We start from the raw sequence: 18425 nt of genomic DNA on the forward strand, positions 1-18425 counted from the left end.
GGTGTGAAGAGGTGCTGACACTAGGTGTGAAGGGGTGCTGATATTTGGTGTGAAGAGGTGCTGATACTAGGTGTGAAGGGGTGCTGATGTTAGGTTGGGTTCTCCTAGATCAGTCTGATGTAGGAGAGGCATCTTCAGCTGGAGCTTTGGGATCTGGAGTTACTGACCAGTCTGGACTCACCATTGTTTGTGGTGTCTCTTGTCTTTGTTTTTACTTGTTTCCGGAAGGCAGCTGGTGGTAAGTTTTACATTAGATTTAGCTTGAGTATTATGCTTGGTTAGCGCAATACTAAAATTATTTCCTTTTTCCTGTGCATTCATCTGTTCAACACGTATTTATCGAGGATGAACTATATGCAAGGCACTTTGACAGGCACTAATGATGCTGTGCTGAGCGAGAGTTTACATTCTCTGTGCATATGAGGGCAGGAAGAGAGGAGAGACGGAAAATGTAGGTGTAAGCAAATAAACGAGAGAGCTTCATATTATGGTAGGTGCTATGAAAAATAAATTAAAGAGAAACAAGCAGAGTTTTGTGGTAACTCTGCTATGGGCGGGGGTTACTTTAAGCTGGTGGTCAGGGGAGGTCACCTCTGGGACCTGGAAGACAAGAAGGAGCTAGGCTTGCAAAGAAAGAGACAAAGAGCCTTCCGGGGGAGGGCATTGCAAGTACAAAGGCCCAGAGGCAGGACAACTTTGGCATGTGTCAAAAACAGAAGAGCAAGGCTGGCACACAGTGAATGACCAGGAGGGTGCAGGTGAGCTGGTCAAAGAGTTGGCGGCGGGGGGAGGGGGAGCACTAGATCATGACTGGTAGGGAGGTTGACGTGTCTTTTTTATTTTTAGGATATCATCATTCTGCCTGTGGATTAGAAAAGGGAGTTGGGAGGGAATGAGAAACTGCTTGGGAGGCCAGTTGGGTAAGAGAATAGAGGCTGGCACCAGGTGCCAGCAGTGGAGGTGAGATGAATGGGTAGAATTTGGCCAGTGGGATGAATGTGAATGCTTGGGAGGCAGAGTTGCCAGGGCCTGCTGGGCAGTTGGGCAAGGAGGCCCCAAAGGATGCCAGGCAGTTTGTTCAGAATAAACATCAGCAGTGAAAGTCTTGTCAAGAGTGTTGGGAAGTTGGACCTTTTCAGATACAGTTGATGGCAGTGCAGAAGTTCCACTCACCTTGGAGGGTCATTTGACAAAATGCTCCAAGGCTTCAAAATGCTCCTTTCTTTTGGTTCAACAAGTCCATAGGATTTTATCCTATGGAAATAGTCAGAAATACACAAGGATTACCTACAAGTGTGTTTGTTGTAGTCTTATTTGTAATGGGGCTAAACCTGGGATAATTTAATTTCTCTCCTCTATTTTTCAATCACCAGAGGGCTGGGTAAATAAGTTAGGATGCATCCATGCAATGGAATACCATGTAGCCATTTAAATGATAACCTAGAAGGACAGTTAATGGCACGTAAAGCTGTTCAACTTCACTGCTAAATGAACAAATGTAGACAGTTATCTACAATATGGTCCCAAATTTTATGAGACGTATAAACTATTTGCATCTCATGTAAGTGTAGACAGGATATACTATACCCTGGAAGGTCTAATAGGTATACATTAGAGTGTTAATGATAAGCCAATTCAGGAAACAAAATTACAAATTATTTTATTTCATTATTTATGATTCTTCTAAATTTTCTACCATAAACATTTGAAATAAAAACTTTTTTTAAAAAAACCCTGTTATTTGAAAAAACTTGTGATGTCTTACCATGTCCAAGTATAAACTGAATAGTGAATAAATCAGTGGGCTGGTGGCCCTTCTTAATACACAGCCATACATAGGACAACCATTTGTATTCAGAAAGTTTGTGTTGAGAAAGTCACTGGATTTGAGTCAGAAAACTTGGAGTTGGAGTCCCAGCTTAGCCGTTCACTGGCTTTGTGATCTTGAATGTGACGCTTAACCTCTGACGTGCAGACCCTAGGTTGCTTCAATTTGCAGTGGGAATGAATGGTGATAATAAGAACAAGAGGCCGGGCGCGGTGGCTCACGCCTGTAATCCCAGCACTTTGGGAGGCCGAGGCGGGTGGATCACAAGGTCAGGAGATCGAGACCATCCTAGCTAACACGGTGAAACCCCGTCTCTACTAAAAATACAAAAAAATTAGCCGGGCGTGGTGGCGGGCGCCTGTAGTCCCAGCTACTCAGGAGGCTGAGGCAGGAGAATGGCGTAAACCTGGGAGGCGGAGCTTGCAGTAAGCCAAGATGGCGCCACTGCCCTCCAGCCAGGGGGACAGAGCAAGACTCCATCTCAAAAAAAAAAAAAAATAAATAAAGAACAAGAATAATGCTTTCATGCAGTTGTGAGGATTCGATGATAGGGAATTAAAAAGTATTTTGTAAGAGGAAAAGTGCAATGTAAATATTAATATTCCAGGGCCCAAGTCTTTGACATGGACATGACTATGGGCACCAATAAAGTTTTGGATGGATCATTTATGGTACCCTGTCATGCCATTTAGTGTGCATCTCATGCAACCAAATGGCCAGCTCACGTCTCATCCCAAGCCCTGAATTAAGCAAGCAATCTGAACATAAGGGACAATGAGTTGTCCTGAGCGGCAGGCAGCTCTCAAATGAGGAGTGCTTTCTCATTCACTGGAAAGCTGTAAGTGAAATGCTGCTTCAGCAGCCGTACCCAGAGCCCCTTTGATACATGGTTCAGCTGTTCTGTTACATAAACCTATTGGAAATGAACCTGCAAAGGAGTTGAGCAGAGGGAGGTGCCCATTGGAGTAAGGATGAAGGAGCGATGCACTACCTCTCCATTTAAAGGAGACATTGCTTTTTAATGGACCATAAACACTGGGATCTGAAATGTCACAATCTTTACATACTGGAATGGACATGCACATAAATGCTGATGAACAGCTCAGCAGGTATTTCATTTTTAAATCCTTGATTGTTCACGGACAGGGATATCCTACTTGGCTCTGCAAGACGCATAGTGTACTGGACAATGTTGTCTGCATCAGGATATCTTAATGGGGAGTCACACCTCCAAAAGAAACTGTATAGTGAATGGGTCCAAACATAAGGGTTTGAGCCCCTGTTTTCTGCTGGGATTTTGGGATAAAGGGAGATTCTCCTGCCTCTTACTGAGTAATTTTGCCAGTGCTATTGGATTTGAATTCAATAGTATCCTATGCACATTTGAATGAAAATGCATAAATCTTAGAAAATGAATAAATCATGGTTCCATCGCTCAAGAAACTTATATATACCCTTATTATTGAAGAGTCTGAAGTGCATAGCAAGAGCTCAATGAAGCAGCCGAGTCTAACCAACTGCTGAGGTTTATTTCTTGGGGACTCCCAGCTCCATTGAGGTGTAGAAAATATAGCACCTACCAGTTACCAACAAGGATATCTGTTCCTGGATGGAACTGCCTGGTTGGAAAGAATGCTGGTGGTCAGTAGTGCCTTCTGATCCTAAGAAGAGGACCCTAACCTGGCCATTTTGAATAAGGGACCCATAGCTGCTGATTAAGTGTGTCAATAGTGGGTTCCTTGTGATGTAATATTCATCGTCCTTCCTGTGGTGGATGACCCTACAGACCCACCTGCTGATAAGCTAAGCTGCTTGCCCAAGGCCATAAAGCTACAGAGGTATTAATCTAGAGTTTGAACTGGATCTCTCTGACTCTTAAGATTCCTGCTCTGAAGTCCTCCATTCTCCTGCCTCTTACTGAGTAATTTTGCCAGTGCTATTGGATTTGAATTCAATAGTATCCTATGTACATTTGAATGAAAATGCATAAATCTTAGAAAATGAATAAATCATGGTTCCATCGCTCAAGAAACTTATATATACCCTTATTATTGAAGAGTCTGAAGTGCATAGCAAGAGCTCAATAAATCATTATTGAGTAAATGATAATACACAAATATATTCTAGTTTATTTATAGATATCCATAACCCCAATCAGATTATGATGCATCTCATAAAAGGTGCACACACAAAATCCTGTGGGAGTTTAAAGACGGGAGAGAATACCTCTGGAGAAATCAGGAAAATATCAAGTTGGATGTATCATTTGAGATGGGTCTTAAAGACCTGTCAGCACTTTGACAGGTAGAGATGGTGAGGTTTCCACCCTGAACCTCCTGCCTGCTGACTGACTCCTGCAGTAGACCCTAGGCGCCCTGGTTTATTTCTGCTTTGTAATTCCACTTCTCAATGACATCAACAACTGGGAGCTGGGAAATGAAGTTTTTATTCTGATAAACCTGACTTGCCACAAGAGGCCTACATGAGAAAGTATGATTTCTGGTCTCTCCACTGTCTCTGATAGTCACACATCTGTATCTTCATTCTGGAACTCTCTTTTGAACTGCTAATCCCCCTGGCTGAGCCTCTAATCCTGGTTATCCAGCATTCTTCTAGATTTAAGGTTGAAACAGAATGCATGACCTTCCCAGATTCCCTTGTACATGAGCTCCCAACCTCCCAACCCCTGTTCTGTTCCACCCCTTGTGGTGGTGGCCAGGGGGGTCAGCTGCATTGCACGTTAGTAGTAAGGGAGGACTGTGGTGATGGGTCCACAGTTGTGTGTTATAAGGTGACTTTGGAGGTCAGGCTGTTGTTTTGGCTCACTTCGGGGTTTTGGGGAGTGGCATACTTTGCCATCAATTTCCTGATGAAGAAAAGGCAACTTGGCATTCTTCGTAGAAGCAAACAGGTCAGTGTTGGAGATAATTACCTTATGAAGCACCGTGGGTCCCAGAGGTGGGAAGCCTCATGTAACTACTACTATGCCATGGCCATCATGGTCTGGAGGAGATGATAACGTAGGATTTGCTTGCAAAATGGTTTTCTGATGTTTGGTCGAAAGAGACAGTTATGTACCTTAGCCAACTGTTAGGGCTGTTTTTCTTCTAGCACAATTTATAAAGTGCTTTCTGTCACACCCAAATTTTGCAGGACTGGAGAACTCAGATATTTAAGGTTGTGGCTTTTTAGAATGGATGAATAAACATTAGCACTCCAAACTGAAGAGTGTGAAGACTTGTCAAGGCTCCATTTCTGATTTGCTTTCTGATCTCATGCAAGTCACTTCACCTCTCTGCTTTTTGTTTTTCCATCTGTGAGACATTGCTCACTTTGTCAGGATATCTTCAATATGAATAAGATAATGTGTGGAGCCCTTTCAGCTGCTGCATCATTAAAAAGCATTTATTCAGCACTTATGTAGCATTGCACAAAGAGAATTATAAAGACTAGATCCCTGCCTTGCCTGCTAGGTTATATTCTAATATCTTCTTAAAAAGGCAGAAACTAGGCAACTAAAGAGAGCAATAATTCAAATGTTATCTTTTAAGCTACACAAATAACAGTAGTGTAACTAATTAGCAAGCACCAATATGGAAAGAAATCAGTTATCAAAAATACATGGATAAAATTATCAGAAATTTCTCACCTTTCTGGAGCCAAGTCATGCAAGAACCTGGTTTCATGTACATGAAATGGCCAGACACTGCCCCCTGGAACCTGAGCAAGAAGAAGATCCCAGTTTTACTTGGCATTCTGGTATTTGGGTTTCTGTCACTGTCTCTTTTCCCTTCAAAGTCAACTAATACTCAGACATTAAGGCTTAAGGCCCTGTTAAGGAGAAAGGTCTATGCTTTAGAGAGGATGTGTAGAGTGGTAGGCAACCATCATTCCTCTTCTGAATATTGTGGTCATTGCATTGTGGGCCTTCACTGAATTATGAACCACCACGAGAATGAGATCCAAACCAAGCTGGATGGAAACCAGATGGATGAGGCCCTAGAGATTGAGGATGCCATACACATGTAATCACTGAGCTGTCTGAACCATCTTGAGAAACTTCTACAAGTCTGTCTACATCTGACTTCCCCATCAGTTACACACTTTGAAAGGAAAGCTCTAGGGAGAAGAGTACCATTTGCTTCCCCAGTGCTAGGAGAGGAAGGTGATGAGACCGAGATTACTAACTAAATTATTTCCTGTGACTTCTTAGAAAAGCTGAACTCCCAAGGTATGCTGCTTGGAGATGTGGGGGCATGCACATACGTGCGTGCACACACATACACACATACATGGAGTTTTCTTCATATAGGGGTAGTAAAACCTCTCAGGAAATTAATTAAATTAGCTATTATTTGTGTTTCTCTTATAGTTTACAGCATCCTTTCGCTGATTTGATCTCATTTGACTTAAAAAGACTAGCTGTCAATGTAGGTGAGACTAATATGAATCATTCCCATTGTACATAAAAGGAAACCGAGACTCAGAGGTTCGGTAACTTGGCCAAAGTCACACAACCAGTATGAATCTGGCGGAGACCAGATTTAGATATTCACTCTAATACCCCGACTTTCTCTCTGGAAGACGGTCAGCATTCTAAAGCCAATGTATTTAAATACCACCTGTCTATCACAAATTTTGCATACAAAGATTTCAAGCCCCATCTAGATACCTAGATTTCCTCTCCATATGTCATGTTTTTAAATTACTATTTTGTGTCACCATAGTGCACAGTATGCTTAAGACCCGGCTTGCTGCTGTTAATAATTACATAGTGTCATCGTTTCCTCCACGGAGACTCACAGTGGAAGCTAGCAAGCCAGGAACTTGTCCTTCACTGCACTTGGGTCTTAAACAACTACTAAATACACGGAGTTTGACTCCCATCTCCCTCCAGTTGTCAAGCTGTCTCCCTGTTGGTTTTCAGCAAGGGTTTCAAGTATTCTTTCGGCAGGAGAAGAGCTCTTGAAAAATGGCCCATCGCGGTGCAAATTCTTTTCTAATGAATGCGCTGGGCAGGCAATAAATCTGAAAGGGCCGCATCTGAATCCCAGTCCAGGTGGAAGATGCTAAACGGGCCTAAGGCTTTAAAATATGCCTGTCCTTAGCTCACTTGCAGATATTGCTGCCATTACTGCTGATGCCACGACCTGTGTGGGGGGAGGCGATCCTCACCAAGAGCTCCCCCCACAACTGCTGGGTGGTGGGGGGAGTGCTGCATGCTTTCTCTGTTACCTGCCCTCCCCTTTTTAGCTGTTCCCCTCCTCTTTGAAATCATCCCCTCCTGACTTTGGTCCAGGATCTCCTTCTAGCTCCTCTCCTTCCTCTAACCAGGACCAGCTTTCTGGAAAAATGGTTCTTGCACTCCAGTGTCAATTTTCCCTAAGAACATGAGCATTTCAAGCTTTGAGTGCTTGATTTGGGGATTTATCCAGTCACAGGGGTTTCCAAGACAGACACTGCATTCCGCTGATTCGGAATCATAGTGACTCTGATCAGAGGGACCTGAGTTGGAATCTCTACACCACCTTTGACTGACTTTTGACAAGTTACCTAACCTTTCTGAGTCTGCAAAACGAAGACAATGCTATTGTCCTGTTAGAAGGATTAAATGATATCACATAAAGTGCCTGGATGTGCTTAGCCTGTGACGAATCATTATATTTCAGTTCCATTTTTCTGTTTCTCTCCTGAAGAACTCACAAAGCCTCTTTATCTGTTCAAGGTCACTGGACTACTTGCTAAGAACTAGGCAGAAGCCAAAGGTCATTCTCCCATAAGTTATCACGCCTACTTGACAATACACACCTGATGTCAATTTGTTTTTGGTTTGACCTATTACATTTGACTGATTCTACTGATCCTGACATTTTTCCCCCTACACTTTCATTTCTCTGAAACTAAAGTGCAGTCTAAACGAACAGGTTACACTTTAGTTGGCACCATTTTTTCTTTCTCATTGATACATAAAATAATGGGCACGTCTTACAACTTATGACTTTGATCTGATGGACATATGGTAATTATTTTTAAACACCTGAGTTTAAATTCCCTGAACTCAAGTGGCAAACAACTGCCCTGACCTGGTGATTCTTGATGCAGTCTCTTCCCAGGTGCCTTGTGCTGGAGCGTCTGCAAGATGTCCTTATGTGGTGGGCTGCCATCTGGATAAAGGGGCAGCAGGAAGAAGAGTGTCCAGGCTGCTGGGACACATTTGAATAGAGTGCCAATGACCTTTAGGGTTGCATTCTTACATCAGAGTTTAGGTGGCTTGTGCAACCCCGCCCCTGTGTTTGGCCCCAAGATGCCTTCCCACATCTCCCAATATTACAGGACAGGAACTCTGTCATGTAATATTCAAAGTGGGCTTTTCAGCCAAGATTTATTGAGTGCTTACTGTGTATTAGGCCTTGTTAAGCACTTGACATATGTATGCTGTTTTAATTAATATGATTGCTCCATAAAGTAGATACTTCCTTATCTTACACATGAGGAAACCCAGGCTTAGGAATTAAGTTCCTTGCCCAGGTCTTGAACTCAGATCTGTCTGGCTCCAAATGTCCTGATCTGAATCTCTCTGGCCTTCTGCTTCTCTCCCAGCCTGAGTTGGCAACTCTGCCTTACCTAGTGGCAATGACAAAACAGCATGGGAGTTAAGTCTGAGTTTTCGTTCTCCTAAGAATCTGGTTGACAAGGTATGTGCTAAAGAGGTAGGGGTAGATTATAGAGTTTGTAGAAAGGGGAGGATGGAGAGGAGGAAAACCCACTACAGATTTTGAGCCTGTCTGAGTGAATTTTCAGCTCCTCTTCTCCAGGTACGCTCATTCCATCGGTTCATCTCTGGCATTGTGCCAGCATAGTCTCAGGGCCAGGGGTGACTGTGGCCACCTGGCATGAACAGTGCCCCACTTTTCCCGTCTGTGATTTTTTCCTGTCTTCTGCTTTGAATCAGATATGCCTCAGGTGCCAGGGAAAGAGGAGTGTGTGCTTGATGTTCTGTCAAGACAGGTAGAGAGAAAATTAACATCATTAACAGTAAGTGATTGAGATTGAATATTCTCCAGGAGCTAGAATATTATGTGTGTGTGCGCACATCTCCTGGAAAAACAGGAGGAGACGCTCCTGTGGCCTCAAGAGAGCTCAGTTTGGTAGTGCAGACAGCAGATGTATGGACCCATTACTGTTAGGGAGGCAAGTTCTTAGGGGTGTGAGAACCAAGAGAACAGTTGATTGGTGGAAAGCGCACAGGATTTGGAGTTCTGAAGGGCACGTTGAGCGTTTTCTTTTCCTTGCTCCTTAAACTCCAAGCTTTAGTCTCAATTTTATAATGTGGGTAGTCCATTTTTTTCACGGCCTCATTGAAAGACTTAATGAGACACTCAGAGTGCAGGGTTGTTGATACAGGCCTGGGATGTATTGATACAGGCCTCCTCCAGGGCCTGGGATGTATTAATTGCTGGTACTCCCTCAGTGGCAGCCTTGATATGTACACTTAGGAATATATATATACGTTTGTATATGTGTGTATGGGTTTTAAAAGTCCGTCCTTCATTCATCAAATATTTATCACGTTATCTGTTCTAGGTGCGAGGGAGTTGGCGATAAATAAAAAGGCCTCAGTCCCTGCCCGCGGTGAGCTTACATTCTAGTAGAGAGAGGCAACGAATAAAATAAGTCAGTTAAACACAGTTTGTTGGATGGCAATAGGGGCTGTGGAGAAAGGTAAAGCAGAGTAATGGGGTGTGAGCGGAGGTTTACGTGTAAAGACGAGGAGGGGACGCCTCCGGAGGGGATGCCTGAGCACGGTCTGTGGGAATGAAGGGGCCAGCAGGGTGGACTGACATTCGGGAGGAAGGCATTCCAGGCAGAGGGAATTGCAGTAGCAGACACTGACAGACGAGCCAGCGAGCGGCCTGGCAGGCTCAGGGAAGGGCGAGGGAGCGGCACGAGCAGGGTGGGTGCTGGTTGCAGGTGAGGGGTCAGGAGACGGGCAGAGCAGGACCTTGCAGGCCACGGTGAGCCCGTGAGCACGGCAGCTTTTGCCCGGAAGGAGACCAGAGCCATTGCAGACTTGGAGCGGATGTGGCGTGGTCTGACGCGGGCTTCCCAGGTGAGCATGGCTACTGTATGGGAGGTGACAAGGGGGCTGCCCTGTGTGCGCGCCGGCCTGGCTCCGCGGTAGCTCTGAGAACTGCCGGCAGCGATTCCCTCAGGTTACAGGCGGAAGGGGAAGAGGAGGCCTGGAGAGGTGTGGTTCTCATGGCGGGACGTCCCTGGCGGGCTGTGTTCAGACGGTCCCGTCCCAGGCAGTGAGGGGCTGCTGCCGAGCTCCACATCCCGGGGGCGGGCCCGGCGCGTCTAGCTCGTGGTCCGAGGCCGGGAAGGGCGCCATGGGTGTGCGTGGGGACAGCGCCGGGCTGCGGCTGAGACGCCAGGGCCTGCTGAGGGCGCGCGAGGCCTCTCGCCGCGCACGGTGCCTTGTGAGGAGCAATGGCGGTCCCGGAAGGGAAGGCGGGACCGGAGCCTGAGAGCATAGTCAGCCCTCTGCCAGCGAGGAGCTCTCAGTGCGACCGCTCAGGAAGCGTCTGAGAACTGAAAAGCTGAGAGTAGAACCTGAGTGTCCGAAAGGCTGAGAGGAGAACAGAAGGGAATGCTGGCTGAGGTGACACAGCACCCATCCCGCCCTACTGACCGGGCTCTGACCGGGCTCTTCCCGCGCCTCATCTCTAATGTGGAAGGACTGGCTGGGCCTTCTGGAGAAGAGAGACTAGAATCTTCCATCTTGGGTTGGGCGGGACTTTATTCCACTGTCAGTCACAAAGCCATAAATGCATTTCTCCAAGACGAGAAAAGGGTAACAACAACTAACCCTTCTCCAGTGCGTATTTTGCACAAGGTGCTGTTCTGAGTGCTTGGTTTGTGCTAACTCCTTTCATCTTCAGTATGATCTGGTGAGATGGGTCGTATTACTATTCCCATTTTGCAGAGGAAGAAACCAAAGAAGGACTTGGCCCAAAGACCCACAGCTAACAGGTGTTGAGACATTATCCAAACGCATGCTTCTGACTTTGTCAATCTGTTAATTTATTATTTGCCACGTGGACTATTGTGAGGGAGTTTTTGGAAATAATATATACAGATACACACAAAGGTCAGAAAGGGAAAATAAAAACCCGCTTAAGCCCCTTTTTTTCCCATATGCATATGGGTACCTACCTGCCAGGCAGCTGGTGACTGGCAATTTTCACTTCTTATTTTATGTTATAATTTATTGATGTATGTGTCATCCTGCTTCCTAAGGCTGGAGACTCATGAGACCAGAGTCCATGTACAATCCGTTTTTATATTCACCATGGTATCTAAGCCAGTGTCTTTAATATAATAGGTGCTCAGTAAATATTAAATCATTTCTAACGTTAAATGGATGCATGTGGTAACCAGCTCACACTTAAGCCATTCCGTTCTGAAAACAATGAGAATGAGAACCTTTAAATATGTGAATCATAACACAGTTACAGCTGCATAATGTTTTTATGATTTTCAAAATGCTTCCATACAGTTTATCTTGTTTCGTCTTCCTGCTAACCCTTTTGAGAGTGGGAGGCACACATTACTTAATTATAAGAAAATGAGAAAACTGAAGGCAGAGACAACAGATGAGCTACCCGAGATCACAAATAGGTTTTGTTATTGTTTCTGATTTTGTTTTTAAAATCAGAGCAGGGATCAGAACCATCTTCTCCTGATCTTCCTATTTTGCCAGCAGTGCCCTGTACACACCTGTTGGATACACAGCTTGAACACAGGACCTAATTGTTCACTAGGCATAAACAACAGGGTGTTCTGACTCTTGTAAACTGCCAACAGTCTTGCATAGTGCTAGACTGTGTACTAGCACCATCTAGAATGTGATCCTTTGACCGGTAGACCAGTTATCACTTACCAGTTTTAGGCAAGATCAGGAGCTTGTGACAGAATGTAAATCAGCTGTGTCTATAAACACACTGCTTAGTTTACCTTCTATTTTTATTATTTTTTTACATTTTATTTTGAAATAATTTTAGGCTTAAAGTTGAAGAATAGTGCAGAGTTCCCATAAACCCTTTGGAAACTTCCTCTAATGTTAACATCTTGCATGACCATAATTTAGTGATTAAAACTGAGAAACTGACATTGGTATAATACTTTTAACAAACTTCAGACTTCATTTTGATCTTACCAATTTCTCCACTTCAGTCCTTTTTTTTCTGGTGCAGGATCCAATCCAAGATCCCACGTGACATTTAGTCATCATGTCTCCTTTGTTTAATCCAACTGGTGGTAGTTCTCACTCATTCCTTGTTTTTTTTTTTTTTTTTTAATGACTTTGACACTTTTGAAGAATCCAGGTCAATTATCGTGTAGAATGTCTCTTAATATGGGTTTGTCTGATGTTTATTCATTATTAGATGGAGGGTATGCGTTTCTTGCATACTGAATGCATACTTCTGAATATCACAGAAGTGATGTGCTCTTCATAATGTGTCCTATCGAAGGGTAAAGGATGTTGATGTCTTTCTACTGGTGCTGTTGACCTTTGTCACTTGGTGAAGGTGGTGTCTGAGTTTCTTTACTATAAAGCTGCTATTTCCCCATTTCTAATAAGTATCCTGGGGGAGGTATTTTGAGACTATGCAAATATCATGCTTCTAGTCAAGCTTTTGCCCATGGTTTTAGCATTCCCCGGTGCATCTTGTTTACAACAGTTCTTATGTTTGGCTAATTATGATTTTTCTGTTGTCCTTTTTGCCTCCATGTCTATAAACTAGAATTCTTCCATCAAGGAAAAAACTGTCCCTTCTTCCCCAGTTATTTATTTATTTAGTCATTAATTTGTGCCAGTATCATGTTTATTTATTTTATTCTATGGGCAATAATCCACGACTGCTGTTCATTTTGTTGCTCAAATTGTTTTAGCTTTGGCCATTGGGAGCTCTTTCTGGTTGGCTTCTGTGCCTCTCAACATACCCCCATCCTTAAGTGTTTTCTTGCTTTGGGACCACAAGATACTCCAGGCACATCTTTTATTTTTCCTCCCCCAGCCCTAGAATCAACTGTTACTCCAAGAGTACTGATTTGTTTTATTGGAGAGTGGTAGTATGTGAAAACCAAGACCTGGGCACTAGGTGCGCTCATTGCTGTCAGCTTGTATTTATATGGAGACTCTCCTGATGAAGAAAGTAGTGTGTTGATTCATATTTTGGTGTTAGCTTCGTATCTCATCATATCAGGACCAGTTTGTGACTCTCCCACTTTGAGTCTCAGTGGTCTTTAAGTTCTGTTGTGTCACCATGTCCATGTGATTCATCTGAGGGTAATTTCAAATTCCATTGAAGTAAAGTTATGAATCAGTATTATCCTTTCACTCGTTCATTAAGTCAATATGTCTTGCTTGTACACTGTGTGTTGGGCCTTGTGATAGGCACTGGGTTTACACTGGTGAGTAAAATTCTGCACTTAACAAGTTTATACTATAGTTTCTTTTTTTATTATTATTATACTTTATGTTCTGGGGTACCTGTGCACAACGTGTGGGTTTGTTACATATGTATACATGTGCCGTGTTGGTGTGCTGCACCCATTAACTCGTCATTTACATTAGGTGTATCTCCTAATGCTATCCCTCCTCCCCCCTGCCCCAACCCCACAACAGGCCCTGGTGTGTGATGTTCCCCGCCCTGTGTCCAAGTGTTCTCATTGTTCAGTTCCCACCTATGGGTGAGAACATGTGGTGTTTGGTTTTCTGTTCTTGCGATAGTTTGCTGAGAATAATGGTTTCCAGCTGCATCCATGTCACTGCAAAGGACACTAATTCATCCTTTTTTATGGCTGTATAGTATTCCATGGTATATATGTGCCACATTTTCTTAATCCAGTCTGTCATTGATGGACGTTTTGGTTGGTTCCAAGTCTTTGCTATTGTGAATAGTGCTGCAATAAACATTCGTGTGCATGTGTCTTTATAGCAGCATGATTTATAATCCTTTGGGTATATACCCAATAATGGGGATGGCTGGGTCAAATGGTATTTCTAGTTCTAGACCCTTGAGGAATCGTCACACTGTCTTCCACAATGGTTGAACTAGTTTACAGTCCCACCAACAGTGTAAAAGTGTTCCTATTTCTCCACATCTTCTCCAGCACCTGTTGTTTCCTGACTTTTTAATGATCACCGTTCTAACTGGTGTGAGATGGTATCTCATTGTGGTTTTGATTTGCATTTCTCTGATGGCGAGTGATGATGAGCATTTTTTCTATACTATAATTTCTTCAGTGGCATCTAGGAGACATTACTCTTTTTCTTGGTTCTGCATATGATCAGAACTCATCTCAGATTCTTCAGCATTCTAAAATCATGTAAGTTGAGCCTAGGGAATTTTAAATTTTGATTTTAGATTCAGAGGTTGTTGGAATACAAAGAGACCATTCCCTATCTCAGTAGCTCCTGGGGCCATTAAAAACCTTTGCCCATGCCTTGTGTCTGATACATAGAGGATTGACTTCTTCAGATGCAGGGAGACTGAAGATACATACTTTGACTTGATAAGACCTCTGCAGTCTTAACTGTTCCCTCTAACCAATGCTCTCTGGCCAGTGCTTCCCTCTCCTATGGTGTTGGGGTATAGGGTAGGCATCCTGCTCTTCAAACCACTCTCAGACCCCAAAAGGATCCCTTCAGCAAAGACCCAAAAGCATCCCTTCAGCAAAGGTTCTGTTGCTTGACTTTCCTCCACCTACAAATCAAGTTGCATCTGGGATCAGCTTCAAGGGGGTTGAAAGTGATGACAATTAAGGTCATTTGGATGGGCATGATCCTCACTCCCAGGTCTACCCTTCCCACTTGATTTAATACAATCTGGCATTATTCCAACACTTCTCCCTCTGGCTGGTTATTAGCATTTCCTTTAAATTTTTGAACATAAATGGAATAAGAATCAGTTTCACAGCCCAGAAAGTGTCTCCAGCAAGGCATGTTCTGCTGGACAATGCAGCCTTTTCTAATGAGTCAGTTAGCTGGAAGTGTCTGATATTTCCTTTACTTTTGGAAAAGATGGGAGTGCTGAAAACTCATGCTAAGGCTGGTTCTCTGTTTCTGTTGGTTCCTTCCTGGAATGTGTTAAATTATGTCTTTTGTGTTCTGAACAAATGTGTGTTCTCAGCATGCAAAATATGCACACAATGGCTGACCCATTGCCTGTTCTTGGGAGGAAGGGAACAGTCAAGCTGTGGTGAGTTGATTGCCATGCACTCTGTGGTCAGAAATGTGAGGGCACCATGGGTCACCTGTGTTTGCCTTGAAAAGTAATGTAGGGTCTAGGCACCTGAGCATCTGTTCGTCGGGTATGCCACAGATACTGCCAGAGGGCTGCTGTGTGCAGGCTCCTCAACAGCCTGGAGCATTTGCCGGAGGTGGCCCAACCCCCAGCTTTGAGCCTGGTGTCGGGCCAGGGGCCAGATTGTGGAAATGAGTCTTTAGTGCCTCCCTCCATTTTTATGTTGGTGTTTTTCGCAAAAATTTTCTCTCTGTGTGTGTATTTTAATACATGAAATCCGGTTTAGAGAACAGCCTGGTATGTCCCATCCTGCTTATAATGCAGTGATCTGCCCTTGAGAATTTTAAATTAGCTGACCTACATAGCTTAACTATTTCAATTAAAAGTAACAGGCAGTGTAGATTGGCAAGAGGTGGTGGACAGGGAGGGGAAGATCCCTCCCAGGAGCTTTGGTTCAGGCAAAACAATAGAAGTGACAAGCGATTCTGGGAAGAAGTCATGACTGATCGTTGTCACGGAAGCTCTGACACCCTTTCCATGGCGGAGGTTCTCATGAAGGTGGCTTCTGGATATCTGCCTGCTGTGAACACAAAGCCTTTGTGGGATGGTGCCAAGCAAATTCTCTTTAAGGGAAGGATTCAGGCAGCATTATTCCTTGCTCTTCTGCACATCCGCTCTTCCATTTCCAGCATCTCTATACATGGCTGTCTGAGGGCCAGTGTTCTCCCAACCCCTTCGGCCTGCTCCCAGGGGAATACGTGGAGCGCAAACACTGTTGGTAGTACAGGGGGGCCGTTCTTTCTCCCTTTCCATTTCTTCTCTACTGTTCAGAATTCTGATTCCACAGAAATGCCTAATTAACTCAGTTGCTCTGCAATGACAAGCTAACATCTGGAGCTACCAAGTCAGGAGAGCCATTCAGCCGGGGTCCAACACAGATTTTCTCCCCTCTGCACCCAGCTCAGCCACTTGGCACTGCACCAACCCTGATGCGGCAGGATGAGGATGCCAAGGGCTGGAGCAACTCAAGGCTAATTTTTTTTCACCTAGAAAATCATGGGTTAGATATTTTTTAATTGCTGGCTTATTTCGCAGCATTTTTTTTTTTTTCTGGTAGATGAGGAGATCTTGTCATCGCTGGGGGTCCATCTCTCCCACATGCCGCCTTGCAGTGCTCCTCTACCTAGACCGTCTCTGGGTGATGCCAGTTTGCCCAGGAATGGGATGGGGTGCAGTGTATTGTGCTTCAGGTTGTATATATGGCCCCCTTGGGAATCAGGCGCAAAGCGGGACTGTGCCTGATGTGAGGGCTGGGTCAAAGGTCTGAATGACTAACAAAAAAGCTGTCTCTGGCAGGCAGGTAGGGGCAATCTGGTGCACTGGAGCTGTAGAATGACTCCCAGGTTCCATTCTTCACCTCCAGTTTGCATCCATCCTCCCATCTGCCTGCCCACTGCGTACAGTGCTTACTACCTGCCTTGCCTAGTCTAAGTGCTTTACATAAATGAACTCATTTGGCGTTCACAGGACATCACAGGTGGCCATTACCGTTGTCCCTGTTTTATAAATCAGAATACTGAAGCATTGAAAGGTTAATAATTTTGCACATGGACATTTGCTTCTGGAGCTGGGCCAGGCAGTTTGGCTTCCGAGTCCACTCGGCTCTATCAAAGTCTTGCTATCAATTACATAAGTTCCATTCCATCCCAACCCCAAGTGTTTTCAGAGACAGAGACCTCACGGTGTCTCTCAGGACAGTACTTTTCAGGTTTGAATGTGCCCATAGGCCATCTGGGGATTCTGATAAAATGCACATCCTGATTCAGCAGGTTCAGGTTGGGGCCTGAGAGTCTCAGGTCCAGCAAGCTCCCAGGTAATGTCAGTGTGACGGATTGCTGGTCCATACATTGAGCAGCAACACTGCAGTAGACTACTATCATGCCTGTGTACCATTTTCACTGTCAGATTGGCGTTAACTGCATTTGGGTAGGGAGCTCTTTTCAGCAATAGAATAACACCAGTAAGAATTTTGAATGAGTGATCGCCTATAGTAGCAGACAGTAATCAATTTTTTGTTTAAAAACTATTTTTCCTAGGACTCTAATGGAAAATGGAAAGGTTGTGTCCCCCTTTTGTGTATCTTTGCCAAGGGGCTTTCCTTTGTTCCTGGGTTTCACTTGGTGCTTCTAGGCTACTTGAGTCCTCACTTTTCTCAGTTACCATTATATACAATTCTCCCAGCCACACCCCAGCCATGTACAAGGGATCAGACACAAGGGTGCATTCCATCACAGAAGGAGAATCACCATGGTAACTGTATCCTTTGATTCTTGAGTGTGCCCAGCAACCTGAGCAGAGGCGATAGTTCAAGTGAACCAAGTTCTCCTGAGAAATGGAGGGGAGTGGTGCCGGGCCCACACTGGGGTGCAGTATCTTCCTCTCTACAGTGAGGGGCTTCCATCTTCTCTGAAGACTCCAGACACTCAAAGTCTCCTCTCCTCCCTTTAGTCCTGCAGTTAACCTCCAGGGGTTTCTGGCCCTCAACTTCTACAATGATGAGATTACTACAATGCCTTGTGATACTCTCGTTCTTCTGGTTTGGGTTTTGATGGATAACCACATCTGAGTCTTGCTGTGTTAATGCGTCAGTATTTTGGTGTATCTGCTTGCTTGTCGTGTGTGGCATATGCCAAGTCCAGTAGTAGATGGGCTGGGGAAGACCAGACCTTACTATACGGTGGCCTTGGGGAAAATCTTAATTCTAATGTGTGAAACCAGTGAAAATGTGATTTTCTGGATCAATTTTTAAAAATATACATTCAAGCAAAAAGCAACCTACTGTCTCTTCTCTTTCTGCCTCTGTACACGGCAGCCTCCACTACCTAGCGGATGATAGTGTGGGTTCACTTTGTCCATCTCATTTGGATGACATCAGCAGAGATGCACTCTGTACCTCTCCACTGAGGCCTGTGACAGGACCTAATGTTTAATGAAGCTGAGAGAAAATAAACCAAAATGACCCAATGGAATATAAATGCTGATATCTGTTCCCATTGTTTGAAAGGAAATAATGAACTGAGATGCAGTAGCCTGGCCATGTGATGTCTTGACAAGCAGCTTTCAGATTTGGAGATGCTTCAGAGTGTTGTATTGAGTCTCTAGGAAGACCCTAAGCACTCAGTTCCCAGTGGTCAGTGGTTGGCCTCTTTTGAGACATAACCAGTTGGAAGGAAAGATGGACCTTCCTGCTCCCTATGACGTGGCCTTTAAAAGACATTTTCTGA

At 44.3% G+C, this 18425-nt stretch overlaps 1 protein-coding gene and 1 long non-coding RNA gene across 22 annotated transcripts in view; one reads left to right on the forward strand and one right to left on the reverse strand.

Annotated features, from left to right (window-relative positions):
• CACNA1C (calcium channel, voltage-dependent, L type, alpha 1C subunit) overlaps positions 1-18425 on the forward strand; it is a 659923-nt gene that overhangs the window by 165831 nt on the left and 475667 nt on the right. The gene's annotated exons all lie outside the window — the stretch shown is intronic.
• LOC105503911 lies at positions 99-3525 on the reverse strand. Its single transcript, XR_001000551.1, has 4 exons — positions 3409-3525; positions 1766-1986; positions 1174-1254; positions 99-411 (listed from the first exon to the last, which is right to left on the reverse strand). It is a non-coding gene; the product is annotated as an uncharacterized LOC105503911 (long non-coding RNA).

This window comes from Colobus angolensis, unplaced genomic scaffold (assembly GCF_000951035.1).
Source record: "Colobus angolensis palliatus isolate OR3802 unplaced genomic scaffold, Cang.pa_1.0 Scaffold89, whole genome shotgun sequence".
Taxonomy (NCBI): Eukaryota; Metazoa; Chordata; class Mammalia; order Primates; family Cercopithecidae; genus Colobus; species Colobus angolensis.